This window comes from Lissotriton vulgaris, chromosome 1_1 (assembly GCF_964263255.1).
Source record: "Lissotriton vulgaris chromosome 1_1, aLisVul1.2, whole genome shotgun sequence".
Classification (NCBI taxonomy): Eukaryota; Metazoa; Chordata; class Amphibia; order Caudata; family Salamandridae; genus Lissotriton; species Lissotriton vulgaris.
Window position 1 is genome coordinate 1,693,037,541 of NC_141685.1, and position 18,766 is coordinate 1,693,056,306.

Sequence of the window (18,766 nt, forward strand, 5' to 3'; positions counted from 1 at the left end):
TGAGAAGTATTCCTGACAGGAAAACTGGATTAAGTCCACATGAAATTTTGATGGGCAGGGTTATGAGACAAGTTTATATACCTGTTAACAAATTGCTAACAATAAATGATGATATCATATTGGACTACTGCAAAAATCTGTCTGATGTAGTAACTTCTGTGCTCCACCAGGTGGGAACTGAATCAAACTCTAAAGAGAAAAATCCAGCTCATGATCTAGTCCCTGGAGACTGGGTTTGAGTGAAAGTACATCGCAGAAGAAACTGTTTGGTACCTCGCTGGCAAAAGCCACAACAGGTAATCCTGGTCAGTACTACTGCAGTGAAGTGTGCTGGATTAAAGAGGTGGCTGCACCTGAATACCCATACGACGGTGAAAGTACAACTGACTCTGATTCTGAAGCTGAATCAGAAGAGAATCCAGATACTGAAGATCGACAGGAACGTCGACATCTGGAGGTATCAGAAGCCAGTTCTGCGTCTGAAGGTGAGGGTGAAAGGGAGATTGTGGAGATACCAGATTCCGAAGATCAACTTGAAGGTCGAGAATTGGTAAAGACAGACATCAGTAAAGACGCAAGAGCAAGCAGAGATAAAGTCATTGAAGAGGAAAAAGCTGAGGAGAAATCTGAACACTCTGAAGGCAGGAACGGAAATCCTGAGACTGGGGAAGAGGAAGTGACTCACGAAAAGGATGAGATTCCGAGTACCAGTTATGAAGGTGTTCCTAACAGAGTAACAGAAAAGAAAGCTGAATCAGATGGAGATAAAGACATTGTGAAAATCATAATCAATGACACAGCTGAAGATACAGAAAGTGAAACTGATGACAGTTCAGATGAAATTGTGTTAAGGAAGAGTCCAAGGAAAAGAGCTTGGAGAGTGGAGCATAACTCAATAGAGCTTTGTACTACCCAAAAGCAATTGGGAAAAGTGAGTAAAAAGGTCCGTGTAAGAGAAAATTGATTGGTATTCAAAGTATATGATATCAAGCAAAAGCCTGTAGTCCTGTGAGACGGATATTGTAAATATAGAAGAGCTCGGAGTTGGCACAAGGTCGAAGAAAACTTAATAGAGAAATAACTTATAATATAGATTAGAATAGGTGACATAAGGTCGAAGAAACACTGTTAGAGAAAATGCTGATAAATAATCATAAAACAAATTGTTCTATTTTTAGAAAATGGTGTAGATGTTGCTCAAATTGTATGGGATTACTGATAATATTATGGATAATTTTAGCTATTGTGATTCCTTTCCAGGATAATTTGACAAAATTAAAATCAAATGCAAGTTTGAATAAGCCAAGTGAAAAAGTGGAGGTTCATGAGACTCATGTATATAAACCAGGGTTGCATCAAGATAGGTCTATTAGTGACTATTCGCAAAATACGTTTTCAAGGTTATTGCTTGAATATATCCACACTATGAATGTTGATGACTGTTATGTTTGTGTAAAATTGCCTGCATCAGTGTCAGAAGGTGTGAGGTATCATCACCTTCCTCTTACATATGGAGTAACTTGTAGTGTAATTGCAAGTTTGTTTTATCAGCTTGGAAGATAGGAATATCATTATTCCAACCCAGATGAGATTTTTGCTAAGTTAAAGATTAATAATACATTGAACAAAAAGAGACCTGGAAAAGTTATGGGAGAATATTTTTTGCAAATGGAAGAATTATCTCATGAGTTTGCTTTTAAACATAATTTGACATGCAAATTAAGAGCAGAGGAAAGGATTTACCTAGATATGGTTGAAGAGAGGAGAATGGCTTATAAGAGAAGTGCAAAAGTTAAACATGAAAAATCAAAATATTGGACATTTAGGGCCCGATGTAGGTAGGCATTTATCGGTCGGTAACAGCCGAATTCGGCCGTTACCGACCGGTAAATGCCTTTTCCAATGTAGGGGGCATGTATTTACAGATTCGGTATTTTTACCAAATCTGTATTTACCGAATCGGTAAAATTACCAAATTGGTAAATACAGACTCGGTAAAAATACCGAATGTGTAAATGCAGATGTAGGTGGTGCTTTAAACAGTGCCACAGGCCCCTAAGAATTCGTTATTTACCATGTAATACTATTGCATGGTAAATAACGAATTCAGGTGTACATGCACATCTGTGCATGTACACCTGTGCCATGTGATACACAGACATGCCCTTAGGGCATGTCTGTGTGCCACATGGCACACAAGCCTGACATTGGGGTGCTACAGGGTGTCAAAGTGACACCCCATTCCCCCTGGCAGGATTCGGTAATTACCGAATCAGTATTTGCTGTTGATTTCTATGGGCTTTAAGGCCCATAGGAATCAATGGCAAATACAGATTTGGTAATTGAAAAATAAAAATTACCTACATCTGCCTACTTCCAATTTACCTACTCTTAAATACCGAATCGGTATGATTCGGTATTTAAGAGTAGGTAAATCGAGATTACCTACATCGGGCCCTTAATGATGAAAACCTGGATGATAAAATGTGAATGCAGCCATAAATATAGATACACCAATGTAAGGGAAATTTTGTATAAGGAGAGACAATACTGTGTATGACAATTATTTTGTGGGTGCAAGTCAATGCAAAGACACCTGTAAAAATTATAGTGGGTTGGGGATTTAAAGGAGGAGAAGATCCTGTTTTCCCGGGTGTTTATTTTATTTGTGGGAATAGAGCTTATTATAAGCTGCCTGACCACTGGTATGGGACTTGTTGTGTGGGTTTGGTCTTTCCTAAAAGTTTTCATGTAGATAGAGGTACTAATGATAAACATGAGATAGGCAAGGTTCTTAGTAGAAAGAAAAGAGAGAGTGTATTAGAAGTAATAGGTGATGTTTTTGGAGCACTGATACCAGCAGTGGGAATTTCATTCAATGCAAACAGAATCCGAAAATTGTCTACGATAGTTGATCGATTGTCAACAGATACTGCAGGAGGTTTCCTGATGATTGATACTGAAATGGTTGCCATGAGAGCAATGGTAATGCAAAATCGACTTGCCCTTGATATACTTTTAGCAAAAGAGGGAGAAGTCTGTGGGATATTGAAAGTGCAACATTGTTGTACTTATTTCCCAGATAAAAGTCAAAATTTAGAAAGGTATATTACAAATATTACAAATTTACATAAAAAGATTGAACCACTGGAGGTTGAAGGTGTTCTTGAGAAATTAGGTAGAAGTCTTACAGCAATTAAACATTGGTTTCAAGAAATAGGTAGTTCTATAGTAGGTAAAATACTAATACCGATAACAATAATAGTAATAGTAATTTTTCTGATAAGGTTATGCTGTATATACAAAAGTAGAAGAGACTTTAGAAAGTTAATAAAGAAGACAATTCAAGAAAGAAAAGCAAGAGAAAGAGAAAAGAATGAAATAGAAATGGAAGAAGTCAGAGAGAAAATTTTTAAAGAGATAAAGGAGAAGGATACTAGAGTATAGGTTGTACTAATATGAAGAAGTTGAAACATGTTCTGCTAAATTTTCCAAAATTTTGAGAGAATATTTGGTGATAGGATCACCAGATGAGGGAATTGATGGAGGGAGGTGGAAAACTCAAAATTTTGTGTACCCCTCGTGATATTAATGTCCCATAACATAACATTTACTAATAGTGTGATGTGTTTGATTAATGAACTTTGGAGTAAAATGCATTCACAAACATATGGGACCCCTGGAACTCCACCTTCTGGCCCCCTGCCCTTGGCCCCTCCCCCCGCCCTGCTGACAAGGTCAAAAGCTTGGGGGTCTACATTTCTCATGATCTCTCCATGCAACATCAGGTCAGTGCTACAGTGTCTTCCTGCTTCCACCAGCTCAGACAAATTCGCAAAATTGCCCATTTTCTGACCACCGAAGCCCTCACCCTGACGTAAGCGTGGGCGGAAAATCCGTTCCGCTCGCGGATTTTGCGGATTTTCGGGAAATCCGCAATCCGCGAGATTTGCGGATTTCCCGCAAAATCCGCAAATTCGCACGCAGCGGATTTTTTTGGCGGCGCGCGGCGTTGGTGATACAATTTTTGCGGCGCGCGGCGTTTATCATCGTTTGCCGAGTTGTTTTTTTCGATAGTTTGCGAGTGCTGCGCCATTTTGGATCTTGCTGTGTGATCCCGCGGGAATTGGCGAGCGCGATTACGTCATCGCGGCTTGCCAGCGATAGTTTGTCAACGCGAGTACGGCGAGATCACGTCTCGCGATACTTCGCAATTGCGAGATTTGAGATGCGGCGAGCGAAAATATAAATTTGCAATTCTGCACAAGAAATCCACCAGCAAGCAGCATAAACCTTCTAGAAATGATGATTTTTATGTGAATAACTCCTTAGTTTGACATTTGCCTGCACTTTTTTAGCGAGGAGTCCATTTTGGGGAGGGGGGCAGGGGGGTGGGAGGAAGGAAGTGCCCCATAGTCTTCAACTTCCTGTTCCTGTTCAGCAGGCTCCTCCCAGTGCTTTGTCCATCTCCTGGTCACTTTTCATTCGGATGTGGACCTGGAAGGATTACTTTTTGTGGATGCTGCTGGATCTTTGGATTTGAGGCCTTTTTGACTTTCTTTGGATCACTGTTGGATTAGAAATTTTACAAGTAAGTTTGTTTGGGGCATTACAGTTGCTGCAACTAAAATTTTGGGATTTTCGATTTTTGGGCTGTTTTGGGGCCTTTTCCCCAGGGGTACTCAGTGGTGGGTGGACTGTGGTTGTCTTGAACTTAAACATCATGGAGGCCATAGATGAATTGGGATTGTGCTGATTTTTCTGTGTTTTTCGATTTTTTTTTTGTGTAAAATTTTGTGTTTTTCGATTTTTGACCTGTTGTTGGGGCCTTGACCAGGGGTAGTGAGTGGTGCATGGGCCTAGTCTTTCTGTGGGCTGTCTTGAATTTAAACATCATGGAGGCCATGGATGGAATGGGATTGTGCTGATTTTGCAGTGTTTTTCGATTTTTGGGCCTGTACTTGTGGCCTTTTCACCAGGGGTATTTGAGTCTAGCATGGGCCTAGTCTTTCTGTGGGCTGTCTTGAATTTAAACATCATGGAGGCCATGGATGGAATAGGATTGTGCTGATTTTGCAGTGTTTTTCGATTTTTGGGCCTGTACTTGTGGCCTTTTCTCCAGGGGTATTTGAGTCTAGCATGGGCCTAGTCTTTCTGTGGGTTGTCTTGAATTTAAACATCATGGAGGCCATGGATTGAATGGGATTGTGCTGATTTTGCAGTGTTTTTCGATTTTTGGGGGTGTTCATGGGGAGGGACATGCCATGTGGCTGGTGGCCATTTTGAGTGCAGCTACAGGCACTGGCCATGTGCTGGCAGGCAAGTGGCCATTTTGAATGCAGGCTTTGTTGTTAGGCCTCCAACCATTTTGCCTACTTTTCAACCTTTATTTATGCCCAGGGGTAGTGAGTCTTGCATGGGCCTAGTATTTCTGTGGGTTGTCTTGAATTTAAACATCATGGAGGCCATGGATTGAATGGGATTGTGCTGATTTTGCAGTGTTTTTCGATTTTTGGGCCTGTACTTGTGGCCTTTTCACCAGGGGTATTTCAGTCTAGCATGGGCCTAGTCTTTCTGTGGGCTGTCTTGAATTTAAACATCATGGAGGCCATGGATGGAATAGGATTGTGCTGATTTTGCAGTGTTTTTCGATTTTTGGGCCTGTACTTGTGGCCTTTTCACCAGGGGTATTTGAGTCTAGCATGGGCCTAGTCTTTCTGTGGGCTGTCTTGAATTTAAACATCATGGAGGCCATGGATGGAATAGGATTGTGCTGATTTTGCAGTGTTTTTCGATTTTTGGGACTGTACTTGTGGCCTTTTCACCAGGGGTATTTGAGTCTAGCATGGGCCTAGTCTTTCTGTGGGCTGTCTTGAATTTAAACATCATGGAGGCCATGGATGGAATGGGATTGTGCTGATTTTGCAGTGTTTTTCGATTTTTGGGGGTGTTCATGGGGAGGGACATGCCATGTGGCTGGTGGCCATTTTGAGTGCAGCTACAGGCACTGGCCATGTGCTGGCAGGCAAGTGGCCATTTTGAATGCAGGCTTTGTTGTTAGGCCTCCAACCATTTTGCCTACTTTTCAACCTTTATTTATGCCCAGGGGTAGTGAGTCTTGCATGGGCCTAGTATTTCTGTGGGTTGTCTTGAATTTAAACATCATGGAGGCCATGGATTGAATGGGATTGTGCTGATTTTGCAGTGTTTTTCGATTTTTGGGCCTGTACTTGTGGCCTTTTCACCAGGGGTATTTCAGTCTAGCATGGGCCTAGTCTTTCTGTGGGCTGTCTTGAATTTAAACATCATGGAGGCCATGGATGGAATAGGATTGTGCTGATTTTGCAGTGTTTTTCGATTTTTGGGCCTGTACTTGTGGCCTTTTCACCAGGGGTATTTGAGTCTAGCATGGGCCTAGTCTTTCTGTGGGCTGTCTTGAATTTAAACATCATGGAGGCCATGGATGGAATAGGATTGTGCTGATTTTGCAGTGTTTTTCGATTTTTGGGCCTGTACTTGTGGCCTTTTCACCAGGGGTATTTGAGTCTAGCATGGGCCTAGTCTTTCTGTGGGCTGTCTTGAATTTAAACATCATGGAGGCCATGGATGGAATGGGATTGTGCTGATTTTGCAGTGTTTTTCGATTTTTGGGGGTGTTCATGGGGAGGGACATGCCATGTGGCTGGTGGCCATTTTGAGTGCAGCTACAGGCACTGGCCATGTGCTGGCAGGCAAGTGGCCATTTTGAATGCAGGCTTTGTTGTTAGGCCTCCAACCATTTTGCCTACTTTTCAACCTTTATTTATGCCCAGGGGTAGTGAGTCTTGCATGGGCCTAGTATTTCTGTGGGTTGTCTTGAATTTAAACATCATGGAGGCCATGGATTGAATGGGATTGTGCTGATTTTGCAGTGTTTTTCGATTTTTGGGCCTGTACTTGTGGCCTTTTCACCAGGGGTATTTCAGTCTAGCATGGGCCTAGTCTTTCTGTGGGCTGTCTTGAATTTAAACATCATGGAGGCCATGGATGGAATAGGATTGTGCTGATTTTGCAGTGTTTTTCGATTTTTGGGCCTGTACTTGTGGCCTTTTCACCAGGGGTATTTGAGTCTAGCATGGGCCTAGTCTTTCTGTGGGCTGTCTTGAATTTAAACATCATGGAGGCCATGGATGGACTAGGATTGTGCTGATTTTGCAGTGTTTTTCGATTTTTGGGCCTGTACTTGTGGCCTTTTCACCAGGGGTATTTGAGTCTAGCATGGGCCTAGTCTTTCTGTGGGCTGTCTTGAATTTAAACATCATGGAGGCCATGGATGGAATGGGATTGTGCTGATTTTGCAGTGTTTTTCGATTTTTGGGGGTGTTCATGGGGAGGGACATGCCATGTGGCTGGTGGCCATTTTGAGTGCAGCTACAGGCACTGGCCATGTGCTGGCAGGCAAGTGGCCATTTTGAATGCAGGCTTTGTTGTTAGGCCTCCAACCATTTTGCCTACTTTTCAACCTTTATTTATGCCCAGGGGTAGTGAGTCTTGCATGGGCCTAGTATTTCTGTGGGTTGTCTTGAATTTAAACATCATGGAGGCCATGGATTGAATGGGATTGTGCTGATTTTGCAGTGTTTTTCGATTTTTGGGCCTGTACTTGTGGCCTTTTCACCAGGGGTATTTCAGTCTAGCATGGGCCTAGTCTTTCTGTGGGCTGTCTTGAATTTAAACATCATGGAGGCCATGGATGGAATAGGATTGTGCTGATTTTGCAGTGTTTTTCGATTTTTGGGCCTGTACTTGTGGCCTTTTCACCAGGGGTATTTGAGTCTAGCATGGGCCTAGTCTTTCTGTGGGCTGTCTTGAATTTAAACATCATGGAGGCCATGGATGGAATAGGATTGTGCTGATTTTGCAGTGTTTTTCGATTTTTGGGCCTGTACTTGTGGCCTTTTCACCAGGGGTATTTGAGTCTAGCATGGGCCTAGTCTTTCTGTGGGCTGTCTTGAATTTAAACATCATGGAGGCCATGGATGGAATGGGATTGTGCTGATTTTGCAGTGTTTTTCGATTTTTGGGGGTGTTCATGGGGAGGGACATGCCATGTGGCTGGTGGCCATTTTGAGTGCAGCTACAGGCACTGGCCATGTGCTGGCAGGCAAGTGGCCATTTTGAATGCAGGCTTTGTTGTTAGGCCTCCAACCATTTTGCCTACTTTTCAACCTTTATTTATGCCCAGGGGTAGTGAGTCTTGCATGGGCCTGGTATTTCTGTGGGTTGTCTTGAATTTAAACATCATGGAGGCCATGGATTGAATGGGATTGTGCTGATTTTGCAGTGTTTTTCGATTTTTGGGCCTGTACTTGTGGCCTTTTCACCAGGGGTATTTCAGTCTAGCATGGGCCTAGTCTTTCTGTGGGCTGTCTTGAATTTAAACATCATGGAGGCCATGGATGGAATAGGATTGTGCTGATTTTGCAGTGTTTTTCGATTTTTGGGCCTGTACTTGTGGCCTTTTCACCAGGGGTATTTGAGTCTAGCATGGGCCTAGTCTTTCTGTGGGCTGTCTTGAATTTAAACATCATGGAGGCCATGGATGGACTAGGATTGTGCTGATTTTGCAGTGTTTTTCGATTTTTGGGCCTGTACTTGTGGCCTTTTCACCAGGGGTATTTGAGTCTAGCATGGGCCTAGTCTTTCTGTGGGCTGTCTTGAATTTAAACATCATGGAGGCCATGGATGGAATGGGATTGTGCTGATTTTGCAGTGTTTTTCGATTTTTGGGGGTGTTCATGGGGAGGGACATGCCATGTGGCTGGTGGCCATTTTGAGTGCAGCTACAGGCACTGGCCATGTGCTGGCAGGCAAGTGGCCATTTTGAATGCAGGCTTTGTTGTTAGGCCTCCAACCATTTTGCCTACTTTTCAACCTTTATTTATGCCCAGGGGTAGTGAGTCTTGCATGGGCCTAGTATTTCTGTGGGTTGTCTTGAATTTAAACATCATGGAGGCCATGGATTGAATGGGATTGTGCTGATTTTGCAGTGTTTTTCGATTTTTGGGCCTGTACTTGTGGCCTTTTCACCAGGGGTATTTCAGTCTAGCATGGGCCTAGTCTTTCTGTGGGCTGTCTTGAATTTAAACATCATGGAGGCCATGGATGGAATAGGATTGTGCTGATTTAGCAGTGTTTTTCGATTTTTGGGCCTGTACTTGTGGCCTTTTCACCAGGGGTATTTGAGTCTAGCATGGGCCTAGTCTTTCTGTGGGCTGTCTTGAATTTAAACATCATGGAGGCCATGGATGGAATAGGATTGTGCTGATGTTGCAGTGTTTTTCGATTTTTGGGCCTGTACTTGTGGCCTTTTCACCAGGGGTATTTGAGTCTAGCATGGGCCTAGTCTTTCTGTGGGCTGTCTTGAATTTAAACATCATGGAGGCCATGGATGGAATGGGATTGTGCTGATTTTGCAGTGTTTTTCGATTTTTGGGGGTGTTCATGGGGAGGGACATGCCATGTGGCTGGTGGCCATTTTGAGTGCAGCTACAGGCACTGGCCATGTGCTGGCAGGCAAGTGGCCATTTTGAATGCAGGCTTTGTTGTTAGGCCTCCAACCATTTTGCCTACTTTTCAACCTTTATTTATGCCCAGGGGTAGTGAGTCTTGCATGGGCCTAGTCTTTCTGTGGGTTGTCTTGAATTTAAACATTATGGAGGGCATGGATGGATTGGGATTGTGCTGATTTTGCAGTGTTTTTCGATTTTTTTGTGCTCTATAACTGAACTGATGTTCCTCTGTCTTCCATTTTTTTTAGGTGCACAAGACTCAAGAGAACCACCAGTGCCAGGAAGAAGTCCTGCAGCGGTGTGTGTGTGCAGCATAACGTCACGCGACGTCACGTCTGGCCTCAGACAACTCTACAATTCGTGCAACTGCGGCCTGCTGTCTGACCTGCTCTGAAGAAGATGGCCCCGCCCCCAAAGAAAGTTCTCCGTAGCTCCTCTAGCAAGAAAGTTGCTAGTAAGGAGCAGAAGAAGCAAGTTACCAAGGAGGCTGGTGTGCCACCCGCCACTTTTTTTGGGAGCAAAAAAAAAAGTACGCCTGCAGCAGCAGGATCTGCTGGGGACCAACCTGAGAGCAGCACCCCTGCTCCATTGGGTTCAGTGCCTCCACCACCACGCCAACTTAAGTCAAAGCCCTTGAGTGCTTCAGAGGCAGTCAGTGTACTTCTCCAATCACCATCGACCAGTGATGTTGGCTCATCGCAAGAAAGTAGCAGCAATGTCCCTGAATCAACACAGGTTGTTCTAACTCATCTGACAAGTGTTGAACAACCACAGCCGCAACAACAACACCATGTGCAAGTACACGCCCAAGTACATGTGGAAGGAGAGGCAGCAAAAGGAGATGCGCAAGCAAAGGTGCATGGACGTTCACAAGTGCCCACAATAGTTGTTCCTCCCGAAGTAGGGGCACATTTGGAAATCGACAATGAAGCTGAGGTATCATTGGAAGCCACTCCTCCTGATGATCATTCATTGTCTTCCACATCCCTAGCAAGGAAAAGATCAAGGGGGGTGTCTACATCTTCTTCAAGCCCACCTCGTTCTGGTGCAAGTGATCTGTCTTGGGAACCACAACTGCGGTCTGACAGTGAGGCAGAGGCACACCATGATCTGACACCGTTACCTAAGCGTAAAAGGAAGGTCGTCCAAAAACTCAAACCTATGGAGTGTGATGAGGCTCAACAAGAAGTGACAGATACTGCTGGTGATGAAGCCTCTCACGATGACGACGAGCCAGTCATCACAAAGGTCACTGCAGCCCCACCGGGCATGCAGCAAAGAGACATTTTGACCCTATCCCGAGAAGCTGCTGAGCGTGATGATGATGTCGGCGAGGAGGCAATGGAAATGGAATCATTAGATTTGGAGTTAAGTAGTACACCAAAACCTACCGCTTCCATATTTCTTCGCAAGAAGGTACCCACCTCGTCCTCGACCTCAATTCGTGGTGGTGAAAGTGCAAAACGTACTGAAGTTCGGCAATCCACATCCTCCACTTCATCTGTCATTAGCAGCAGGACCACCACCACCAGTATCGCCGCCTCCTCCGGCCCCCGAAGACATTTCAAGTCTCCAGTTTGGGACTTCTTTAGTGTTTGCCCAAAAAAGGAAAACGTAGCCATTTGTAGCCTTTGTAAGCTTCGATTTAGTCGTGGTAAGCTTGGTTCTAACTATGGTACCGGAGGCCAGAGAGGTCATCTTGAGAGAAGGCACGCTGTCGAATGGTTTCCGCACCTAGAGGCGGTCAAGAAAGCCGGAATTGCACGTAATGAAAACGTTGATTTGTCATCTGCTGATGACGAGGAGGTAGAAGAAGACGATTCAAACACTTCACTTACACCCAGTTCCCATGTCAGCAGCACACCCCATGGGAGCCACACTAAGAGTGTGGGAGAGAGTGAGACATCAATGCGGAAAAGTTCATCAGCGAGCGTAACTGGGTCGAAGAGATCATCATCATCCCGTAAATCATTGGTCCAGGGCAACATTAAAAAGATGTTGTTTACAGAAGCGCAATATGAACGCAACCACCCAATGACCCGTCTGTATAACACTAAGCTGGCTAAAATGCTAGCTCTGGACCTTCTCCCTTTTTCTTTTGTAGAAGGGGTTGGTTTTCTAGAATTAGTGACAGCGCTCTGCCCTAAATGGAAGGTTCCTAGCCGGTTCTATTTTGCCCGAGTTGCGGTTCCAGCACTACATGAAGATGTTCTGAAGGTGATTGGGGCAGCTTTGCAGAAGAGTGCTGTTCACACTATACATCTGACAACAGACATGTGGACCAGTGGCGCAGGCGCTGATTACATGTGCATCACTGCACACTGGGTCTCTTTTTCAGGGGCTAAAGCAAAGCTAAACTCAGGTGTTGACACTAACATTGTTTTTAAAGGTGCTCGGAAACATGCAACACTAGCCATGTTTGGTTTGGAGAAACGTCACACAGCAGAAAACATTTTGGATGTCTTTAACACAAAGGTCCTTAACTGTCTGTCCCCACTAAAACGCAAGGTTGGTTATGTTTCCACGGACAATGGCTCCAATATAGTTAAGGCCATGAGGGACGGTTACTATTTCAGAGTGCCGTGTTTGGCGCACTGTATAAACCTGGTTGTCCAAAAATTCTTGGGTAATAAACGCAGTGCAGCGTACAGTGTATTGGAGAACTGCCGAAAAATTTGCAAGCATTTCAGGCATTCTTTTAAGGCCCGCAAGCAGCTGAGGAGCATGCTATATCAATGTCAAATGCCAGTGAAAGCACTCATCCAGGAGGTGGTAACACGTTGGAACTCAACCTTCTACATGCTTGAGCGTCTGTATGAGCAGTATACGCAACTCGATCAATATTTCTTGAAAGAGGGTATAGAGGAGCTGAGGATGGGTGGGCCGCAATGGAACATAGTTGAAAGCCTAACACGCATGCTTCGTCCTTTTGAGGTCTTCACACGTGCAGTCAGCAAGGAGGACTCTAATTTGGGAAAAGCTATCCCATTGTTGTACATGCTGGAGGACCAACTGAAGGAGGTGTGTTCTGTGTTTCGAAAAGATGACAAAAAGAAAGACTCTTTGCTTCTGGCTGAGAAATTATTAGAGCTCCTACAAGGTGATGAACGTCTTCAAAAGATCCACTCAGAACAGCATTACATTTGTGCTACTATTCTGGATCCACGCTACAAAAAGGCGCTGGCAGGCAGAGCATTCTTTCCTTTTGCTGATGAAGATGTTACAAAGTACAAACGTTGGCTAGCCTTGTCAGCCAAGAAGTTTGAAACAGAACGGCTGGAAATTGAAGGAAATGGCAGTACATCAGCAGGCCATCCCCAGTCAAAACAATCCACTTCTGCACCTGTGGCTGTGGCACAAGTGACCTCTCAGCCGTTAAAGACACCGGCAACCGGATCATCTGCACGAAAGACAACAGAAACATTGGAGGCTGAAGAGGATTGGCTAGCTCTGCGTGGGTTTGGTTCTCAAAAGGTCAGAGGCACAGCAAGAGCTACGCAAAGTGGAGGAACCTTGGAGGAGGACCTTGAGTCGATGGTGAAGGACTATCTGAATGACTCCACAGAGGTCTATATTAATTCTGACCCATTGGCGTATTGGCATGGGAAAAAAGAATTGTGGCCACAGCTCACCAACCTGGCTTTAAACTACTTGTCTTGCCCACTTGCAAGTGTGTCTTCTGAACGGGTTTTCAGTGCGGCTGGTGGGATTGTAACTCCCAAACGGAGCCGCCTCTCGCCCAAAAATGTGGAGAGGTTAACAATGATCAAGATGAATCAGCACCTCATACCACCAGATATAAGAGTACGAGAGAGCGTGCCGGATGAAGAGGAGGTGGCCAGCACCATAGATGAGGGAATTTCTACTCTGTCAGGTGGCACTGACCTCACCCTGGCTGAATTCGCAGAGTATGATGACGAAGCCTTATTCTTATTCCTGGACCGTGATACCGACTTCGAGCCCTGAAAATGAGACAACGAATCAATAACTTTCTTTTTCATCCTTATTCACTTTTATTCCTGTGTGTCTGTCTTTCTTTGTTGTGCACAGTTAATATAATTCAAACTTTAATCAGATAATCACAAAAACAAGCCCATCAGCAGAACTGTCTTCACTTGTTTGCTAATTTATTTGAAGGTGCCGCAGTCTGCATTCCTCAGGTTCACAAGTTCAGAAGAACATGCTCCTCTATCCTCCTCCTCCAGACTCCTATTTCCATCAAAGCAGAGGGCTGGTTTACGCCCAATGAAGAAAGACTCAGCACTTGTGGGGGTGTTGTTCTACCTCTTTGCAGGTGAGTTGACGGGTCTGGGGCCATTGCTGGGAAGCACTAAAAGTGGTTTGTGCCAAATCCGAGGCGGAAATTTTTTTGTGTTTTTGATGACTTGCTTGCCTTTGAGGTGCTCTTAGGGGGGGTTCCGTCTGTTTGTGGGTGAGTTTCGTGGTCTGAGAGCATTGCTGGGACACTCTAATCTTGATTGCATTTGCTTTTCAGGAAATCCGTCGTGCCAACCCCGACTTATGGCCTAACTACGCAGCGCGTTTGGACCGAAGGCCCAGAAATATTGCAAGTATGAGATTTTGCTTTTGGCCTGTTTGGGGGTGTTATGCTTCTTGGCGGGTGGGTTGCCGGGTCTTGGGGCATTCCTGGGAAGGTCTAATACCGGGTAGAAGTGGTTGGGACAAAATCCAGGCCGATTTTTTTTTGGGCTATTTCTGACATTTTGCTCTATGTAGCGTTTTCGGGGGCCTGTTTGGGGGGCTTCCTGGTGTTTGCGGGTGAGTTTCGTGGTCTGGGAGCACTGCTGGGACACTCTAATCTTGATTGCATTTGCTTTTCAGGAAATCCGTCGTGCCAACCCCGACTTATGGCCTAGCTACGCAGCGCGTTTGGACCGAAGGCCCAGAAATATTGCAAGTATGAGATTTTGCTTTTGGCCTGTTTGGGGGTGTTATGCTTCTTGGCGGGTGGGTTGCCGGGTCTTGGGGCATTCCTGGGAAGGTCTAATACCGGGTAGAAGTGGTTGGGACAAAATCCAGGCCGATTTTTTTTTGGGCTATTTCTGACATTTTGCTCTATGTAGCGTTTTCGGGGGCCTGTTTGGGGGGCTTCCTGGTGTTTGCGGGTGAGTTTCGTGGTCTGGGAGCACTGCTGGGACACTCTAATCTTGATTGCATTTGCTTTTCAGGAAATCCGTCGTGCCAACCCCGACTTATGGCCTAGCTACGCAGCGCGTTTGGACCGAAGGCCCAGAAATATTGCAAGTATGAGATTTTGCTTTTGGCCTGTTTGGGGGTGTTATGCTTCTTGGCGGGTGGGTTGCCGGGTCTTGGGGCATTCCTGGGAAGGTCTAATACCGGGTAGAAGTGGTTGGGACAAAATCCAGGCCGATTTTTTTTGGGCTATTTCTGACATTTTGCTCTATGTAGCGTTTTCGGGGGCCTGTTTGTTGGGGGGCTTCCTGGTGTTTGTGGGTGAGTTTCGTGGTCTGGGAGCACTGCTGGGACACTCTAATCTTGATTGCATTTGCTTTTCAGGAAATCCGTCGTGCCAACCCCGACTTATGGCCTAGCTACGCAGCGCGTTTGGACCGAAGGCCCAGAAATATTGCAAGTATGAGATTTTGCTTTTGGCCTGTTTGGGGGTGTTATGCTTCTTGGCGGGTGGGTTGCCGGGTCTTGGGGCATTCCTGGGAAGGTCTAATACCGGGTAGAAGTGGTTGGGACAAAATCCAGGCCGATTTTTTTTTGGGCTATTTCTGACATTTTGCTCTATGTAGCGTTTTCGGGGGCCTGTTTGGGGGGCTTCCTGGTGTTTGTGGGTGAGTTTCGTGGTGTGGGAGCACTGCTGGGACACTCTAATCTTGATTGCATTTGCTTTTCAGGAAATCCGTCGTGCCAACCCCGACTTATGGCCTAGCTACGCAGCGCGTTTGGACCGAAGGCCCAGAAATATTGCAAGTATGAGATTTTGCTTTTGGCCTGTTTGGGGGTGTTATGCTTCTTGGCGGGTGGGTTGCCGGGTCTTGGGGCATTCCTGGGAAGGTCTAATACCGGGTAGAAGTGGTTGGGACAAAATCCAGGCCGATTTTTTTTTGGGCTATTTCTGACATTTTGCTCTATGTAGCGTTTTCGGGGGCCTGTTTGGGGGGCTTCCTGGTGTTTGCGGGTGAGTTTCGTGGTCTGGGAGCACTGCTGGGACACTCTAATCTTGATTGCATTTGCTTTTCAGGAAATCCGTCGTGCCAACCCCGACTTATGGCCTAGCTACGCAGCGCGTTTGGACCGAAGGCCCAGAAATATTGCAAGTATGAGATTTTGCTTTTGGCCTGTTTGGGGGTGTTATGCTTCTTGGCGGGTGGGTTGCCGGGTCTTGGGGCATTCCTGGGAAGGTCTAATACCGGGTAGAAGTGGTTGGGACAAAATCCAGGCCGATTTTTTTTTGGGCTATTTCTGACATTTTGCTCTATGTAGCGTTTTCGGGGGCCTGTTTGGGGGGCTTCCTGGTGTTTGTGGGTGAGTTTCATGGTGCGGGAGCACTGCTGGCTATATATACTTTACTTTGCAAGAGGTTTGAAGCAAATCCATGGTGGCTGAGGGGACTTAGGGCCTAGCTGCAGAGCGCGCGCGGAGTGATTTGGGAAATTTGTGAAAAAGTGACTAAGTCCCCATTTTTGTACTTTTGCTCTTTGGCTGTTTGGGGGTCTTCTACTCGTTTTCTCCTGGGTTGACGGCTCTGGGGCCATTGCTGGGAAGCTCTAATACCGGATAAAAGTGTTTTGGACCAAATCCCAGGCGGACTTTTTTTTGTGTTTTTGATGACTTGCTTGCCTTTGAGGTGCTCTTAGGGGGGGTTCCGTCTGTTTGCGGGTGAGTTTCGTGGTCTGGGAGCACTGCTGGGACACTCTAATCTTGATTGCATTTGCTTTTCAGGAAATCCGTCGTGCCAACCCCGACTTATGGCCTAGCTACGCAGCGCGTTTGGACCGAAGGCCCAGAAATATTGCAAGTATGAGATTTTGCTTTTGGCCTGTTTGGGGGTGTTACGCTTCTTGGCGGTGGGTTGCCGGGTCTTGGGGCATTCCTGGGAAGGTCTAATACCGGGTAGAAGTGGTTGGGACAAAATCCGCGCGGAAAAGCCTTTAGTTTTGGCACTTTTTGTAACTTAGGGTTCGTTAGGGTTAGCCCTAGCAGCAGGATTGCATGTGTTTCGGGGTGTTCTAGATTTTTCAAACTGAGTTCTGGGGTCTTAGAGCACTCGTGAGAATGTGTAATTTTGGTTGCAAGTCATTTGAAGAAAATCCATGGTGGGAAAGGGGGGATTTGGCATAGTTAAAGAAAGCCTTTGCCACTATTCTTAACTTAGGGTTCGTTAGGGTTAGCAGTATTTCTATTGCATGTGTTTGAGTGGGGGGGATTTCGAGTCTTGGAGCGATGCTGGCTATGGCTACTTTTGCTTGGTTGCTTGCAAGTGGTTTGAATGCAATCCACGGTGGGTAATGGGTAATTAGGGTACTTCGGCCTACTTTTACTTTCAAAGTAAGTTTTGTCACCAGTTTTCTGCTAGGCCTCGTTTTTTGAGATTTGATTGGGGGTCTTCTACATTTTTGCGACTGGCTTTAGTAAGGGTCTGGGTGGGAGCACTGCTAGGAAGATCTAATTTTGTTCTAAAACACAGTTTACAGTACACCTAGCTTGAGGGGCAAGATCCGATACATTAATTTGCCCATACTTATTTATCCTTCAAAAGGTGACTCAGAGTACGCACTTTCAAAAACATTGTACTGTCTACTAGGAAAAACAAATTGTGACTTTTTGCACTCCACAGCCTACATACCTTATATTTATTTATCAGTGGTGTTGTAATATTATATCACTTCCTGTTTTTCGTTGAATAATTACAGGCCGGGTTTCAGTCTCTGCAATGGGGAAAAAAGGATGGAGTCAGGCTTCACAGTAGCGAGCCACAATTCAGCATCAGGCAGGCAGTGGACAGGGTGTCTTCTGGTGACCAACATCGATGGACGAAGCGTCGGCTGCAATGGAGGAGTGCCGCTAATAGGAGGATTTTTTTTCTGCGGGCAACTTACTTACCACTTCCAACAGGACCACTACAACCACATAGATACAGTATCCCTTGCCTTTTTCTCTGACTGTGACTGCATTTCTTGGCTCTCTCTCTGCTTCTACATTGATCCCTTAACACATCACTTAGTCCACTCCACTATCACATCTGCACCACACATAGTCATTTGTAAGTGCTCCTACGTAATTCGCAAGTCGCAGCACGCCCCAGGCCGTAGAGGACTGGGATGGCCCCAATGATGAAGCATGTCACCAAGGGGCAACCCTGGTGAGTGAGGGGACACCTAGAAAAAAAGCAATTTCTCCTTTTCTATCTACTATACCTTCTGTCAGGTTACGCAGCCCCTAAGCGCCTACCGTACTATGAAACTACATTTCCCATGAGTAGGCGGGAGACTTGCAGACTATTTAGTGAGACTATATGAGAGTACCCTTGTATGTTAGGACAGCACTTCACTGATGCCTGTCTTGTCTTCTGTTACAGGTATCCTTTCCCTGCTGACCCTACCTTTACCCATCCCACATTTTTTATTTTAGTTTGTTATTTTTCTCCCCCGCCTAATGCCTCGAACACCCTGTGTTTACACTTCTGGGTGTTGGTGACATTTGGAGGTGGAACCATATTTGCATCGACTGGATCACGGGGAGTAAACCTGACACCTTCCAGACCAACCCCATTGAGTGTTGTTGTGAATGGATTTATAGTGACCAGCAAGGCTCTCAGGTATCTGGCTACAGAGACCTTATGTTGAATATAGTTATCAATATTTCCACCCACGCCCTGTACTGTCGCATTCTTTCTTCCACAGTTGTCGAAAGTACTAATTACTTTTAACTGACATGCATGCAGTTACAGTAGTGTATGCACTTTCAAAGATTGATGGATAGGTTTGTACCCAAAGATTTGTTTATGTTCACAATTGTTCGTCCATGCTGTGCTACTTTTTCTTGTCTCCCAAAACCTTTCCCAAAAACCCCCGTACCCATCCATTTTTCAAACCCTAACCCTCTTCCCCCGGGCTGTGTGGTTTTGATTGATGTGTGACTAAATTACAGCAATAAATCCACACACTTGCTGGGGAGGATAAGGTGATAGCAACAGGCTGGTGAAGAAATCCGAGGATATATTC